Genomic DNA, 5377 nt, shown 5'->3' on the forward strand with positions numbered 1-5377 from the left:
GATCAAAGGATGAAGCAAGTGAAATCATTATCAATCACATCAGGCAAGTCAATAATCATCCTGACTTGAAGGTAAGAAACATCAGGAGTGACAATGGAACTGAGTTCAAGAATTTGACATTAAGGTTGTTCTGTGAAGAAAATGGAATCATGCATGAGTTCTCAGCTCCAAGAACACCTCAGCAAAATGGGGTAGTTGAAAGAAAGAACAGATCTTTAATTGAGGCTGCCAGAACAATGCTTGAAGAATCAAAGTTACCAACATATTTTTGGGCTGAAGCTGTTAATTGTGCCTGTTTCACTCAAAATATTTCTTTGATCAATCAAGCTAAAGGCATGACTCCTTATCAGTTGTTCAAGAAAAGAAAACCAACTCTAAACTTTCTTCATGTCTTTGGATGTAAATGTTTTATACTGAGGAATCAATCTGACCATAAAGGGAAGTTTGATGCAAAGGCTGATGAAGGAATATTTGTTGGTTATTCAGCTGGAAAATCTTATAGGGTCTACAATCTAAGAACCAACATTGTTATGGAATCTGTGCATGTTGTGTTTGATGATAAAAAGATTGATGGACTAACAGATGAGGAACATTATGAGAGACTCAAATTTGACAATATTGAAATATATTGTGATGATAGTGAAGAAGAGATTGATGGAGACGACACTTCAAAAGGAATACAAAATTTGCTCCTGGGTAATGCACAAAATTCAGCATCCGTTGAAAGACATTGTGCATCATCCGTTGAAGTACTTAATGAAGCATCCGTTGATCATAGCTCATCAACTGATAATCAATTTACATCATTAATTGATGGAACTCCAAGTTCCCTGCAAAGGACCAACAACTCAGGGGGAGTTTCAACTAATCAAAACTCTATCTCACATCATGACAATACTGAGATCACCTCATCTAGAGCTCATCTTCCACCTCAAAGGAAATGGACCAAGAATCATCCCTTTGAACTGATCATTGGTGATGCATCATCTAAAGTGCAAACAAGAAGAGCTACTCAAGATGAATGTCTGTATAGTAGTTTTCTATCTCAGGAGGAACCTAAGAAAGTGGAAGAAGCCTTATTGGATCCAGATTGGATATTAGCTATGCAGGAAGAGCTAAACCAATTTGAGAGAAACCAAGTTTGGAAGCTGGTACCCAAACCAAAGAACAAGAGTCCTATTGATACAAAATGGGTATTCAGAAATAAGATGGATGAAAATGGCATTATCATAAGGAATAAAGCCAGATTGGTTGCTAAAGGCTATTCTCAGCAAGAGGGAATAGATTTTGATGAGACATATGCTCCTGTTGCAAGACTTGAAGCTATCAGAATCTTTCTAGCCTATGCAGCCCATGCCAATTTCAAAGTCTATCAAATGGATGTCAAGAGTGCATTTCTAAATGGGAAATTAGAGGAAGAAGTCTATGTAAGTCAACCTCCAGGATTTGAAGATCCAAATTTTCCAGACTATGTGTATTATCTGTTGAAAGCACTCTATGGACTGAAGCAAGCACCTAGAGCCTGGTATGAAACATTATCAAAATTTCTTTTGGAGAATCACTTCACTAGAGGTACTGTTGATAAAACTCTCTTCTTTAGAAATGTTAATGGCTCTAGTATACTTGTTCAAATTTATGTAGATGACATAATATTTGGTTCTAAAGATAATAAACTTTGTAAAAAGTTTGCTAAGCTAATGCAAAGTAATTATGAAATGAGCCTAATGGGAGAACTAACCTATTTTCTTGGTTTACAAATTAAACAAGTTAGTAATGGAATTTTCATTAGTCAAACTAAATATATTCATGATCTTTTAAAGAAGTTTGACTTAATGGAATGTTCATCTGCAAAAACTCCCATGGCCACTGCCACCAAACTTGAATTAAATAAGACTGAAAGGTCTGTGGACATTACAAGTTATAGAGGCATGGTTGGTTCACTTTTATATTTAACTGCTAGCAGACCAGATATAATGTTTGCTACATGTCTGTGTGCTAGATTTCAAGCTGATCCTAGGGAGTCTCACTTAATTGCTATCAAGAGAATTTTCAGATATCTCAAGGGTACACCAAATTTAGGAATTTGGTATCCTAGAGAATCTGGCTTTGATCTAATTGGTTATTCAGATGCAGACTATGCAGGTTGCAAAATAGACAGGAAAAGTACAACAGGCTCCTGCCAATTCCTGGGAAACAAGCTTGTATCATGGTTTAGCAAAAAGCAAAATTCAGTCTCTACTTCTACAGCTGAGGCTGAATACATTGCTGCTGGAAGTTGTTGTTCTCAAATGTTATGGATGAGGAATCAACTCCTTGATTATGGACTTCATGTTGATAGAATACCTATCTTTTGTGACAACACAAGTGCCATAGCCATAACAGAGAATCCTGTGCAGCACTCAAGGACCAAGCACATTGATATTAAGTACCACTTCATCAGGGAGCATGTCATGAATGGTACAGTGGAACTACATTTTGTTCCAAGTGAACAACAAATTGCTGACATATTTACCAAGCCACTTGATGAATCAACATTCACAAGATTGGTAAGTGAGCTAGGTATGCTTAATTACTCTTAAAATTCATGTCTTCTTTGCAATTTGATGTGAAGCCTGAAATATATTAGTTGCTAGAACAAATTTGACTTTTAACAAAGTTTATTCCATCAACGGATGTTCCCTATCCGTTGAAAGTCAAAATTGCTCTATCAACGGATATTCATTATCCGTTGAAAGACAAGTATATCTCTGGAACTTTTATCCGTCAACGGATAAAGCTGAAGTACCTTTCAACGGATGACAATTTACATTATCCGTTGAAATGTCACATCAGACGTTTGAGGTGTTTCACAGCCGTTGATTCTATTTTCTTAACCGTTGATACCATACATACATCTGTATGTATTGGTTTTAAAGGTAGTTATTAGAATACTTACAGTTTATTCTTAAACGGCTGAAATTCACTAACACCTATGTATTGATTAATCCTTTATTTATTTCTTTTTCTTTGAAAGCATATAAGCCCTTCTGATTGTTCATTATTACTTTACCCTTTCTTAGAATTTCAAGCATTTACCATTTTCTCTCTGCAAAACCTTCAAGTTATTCTCTGCAATTTCTACTCACAACAATGGCACCAGTCGTGAAGATTATGTCTCAATCTGGGTTCATCTACGAGAAGAACAATTTCATAGCTCTGGTAGAAAAGAATGAAGCCCACTCAGATTATCACAAAATGATGGACTTCATCAAAAACTGTAAACTTAGCTATGCAATGCTGGAAGCCCCAACGATTTTCTGTGAAGTAGTTGAGGAGATTTGGACAACTGCTGAGTTCAACTCCATGGATATGACTATCTCCTTCACTCTCAAAGGTAAAAATCACTGTATTAACTGTGATGACTTACAAGCATGTTTTAAATTACCTGAGAACAATGCCATGACACCACACACTGATAGTGATGTATCCAGCATGTTAGATTCCATAGGTTACTCTCTTAACTCTGCTAATTTAGGGGGTATTAGACGAAAAGGCCTTAGGAAAGAATGGAGTTTTCTTGGGGATGCCTTCATAAAGGTTTTCTCTGGGAAAATTAGTAATTTTGATGCCATAACTTCATCTCTTGTTAATATGTTCTATATGCTTGTTTCTGATAGGTACTTTAACTTTAGCAACTATGTGATGCTAGAATTAGGTACTAGATTAGGTAACAAAGCTAATAGACCTAATAACATCTATTATGCTAGATTCTTTATGTTATTGGCTAACCATGTTGCTGAAGGTTTAGTCATTATCAATGAGAATAATAAACTCAAGTGCTGGGCACAAGAGAAAAGAGTTCTTGCAGACTTATTGAGAATGGATCTCAACAGCAGTGTGCAATTGGTATATTTACCAATCATGAATGCACCCCAGGTAGGTGAGGTAATTGCTTCTACAACTCCTACTTCTTCCAACCCCTCTATTTCTTTATCTTCTAGTGTGGCCATGAAATCTGTGTCAATGCCCCAACAGATTTCTACCAAGGTCACCAAATCTAAACTTTCAAAATCCAAGACAAAGAAAACCACCTCTGTTGTTTCTCAAAAGACAACAGTTGTAACAACAACCATTAACCCTGAGGGAAGTGATCAGGGTGTGAGTGGTGAGGGGAGGGGTGAACATCAAAGAAACCCCCAGGATAAGGAAGGAGAGTTGAGTGCTTCCCAAGCTAGCCAAGCCCCAGTTTCTCAAAAAGCTGTGGTGGTTGAAAAGGTTTCTAGCACATCCCTAGTAGCATCCTCCCAAAAGGATGTTACTATTGAAAAGAGTTCCCAACCAGGAACACAGAACAAAAGAGGGAGGGACACTAAAGCCAAACACTCACCTACAAAAGCTTTTATTAGAAGGAAGAAGGCTAGAACCCAATCTTCTACACAGGGTGCACACACTGCACAGATACATCCATCTGTCTCTGTGCCTTCTCAAACTCAGTTTGATGTGACTCCAATAAATGTGGAGTCACAGCCCCATTCTCTCACAATAACTACACATCAATCACCAAATACTTCTTCACCATCTCTGGATGTGGATATGTTATTCCCATCAATTCCTGATTCTCCCTCTTTACAACTCAGGGAGGAGCCCCACTCAAATACAGGTGATCATCATCTTTTAGATGATTTGTTGGATCACCCGCAAATTCTTTCAGATATAATTGAAGGATCTGTATCAACACATATCAAATCAATCTATACAGATTCAACAGTTATATCACTTTCAATTTCATCTTCTTTTCCTTCTTCAACGGATATCACTCATCCGTTGACAAGTGGTTGCTCTTCAACGGATAAGCTTAACAGCAGTTATCCGTTGATAACAACAGTTTCAACTTCAACGGATATTCCACATCCGTTGATAGTCTCTACACAAATAACTGAAATGATTCCAAGTGTAGAAGACATGAATACTGTGCAATCACTTTTAGGATTGAGGGCAGGGAGTGAAAATTTGAGTGAGAGGCTGGGTTGCTCCCAGGCAAAAGGAGAGATTGAGAGCACAAAAATGCATGCTATTTCTTCCAGCATGGCAAAAGTCAGTGAGTGGAGTACCACCTTAGAAGGTGAAGGTGAGGGAGTGAGATGTGTGAGCCAGGGGGAGCCCCTGATGCAAGAACATAGAGAAAAAGAGAGAAAAGCAGGTACAGTTGATACAAGGGTGGAACCAGCCATTGCTCATGAGTCAATGATTGTGGATGATGCTGAAAAGGAAAGACAATTTCAGCAACATTACAAAGCTGTAATTGATAACATTTCCTTGGATGCTGACACTTTTACTCATCCTGTGACAGCCTTTCAAATGTTGGCTGCTCAGGGCAATGAGGAGGCAGAAAGGACAC

The sequence above is a fragment of the Apium graveolens genome, chromosome 5, assembly GCF_009905375.1.
Source record: "Apium graveolens cultivar Ventura chromosome 5, ASM990537v1, whole genome shotgun sequence".
NCBI lineage: Eukaryota > Viridiplantae > Streptophyta > Magnoliopsida > Apiales > Apiaceae > Apium > Apium graveolens.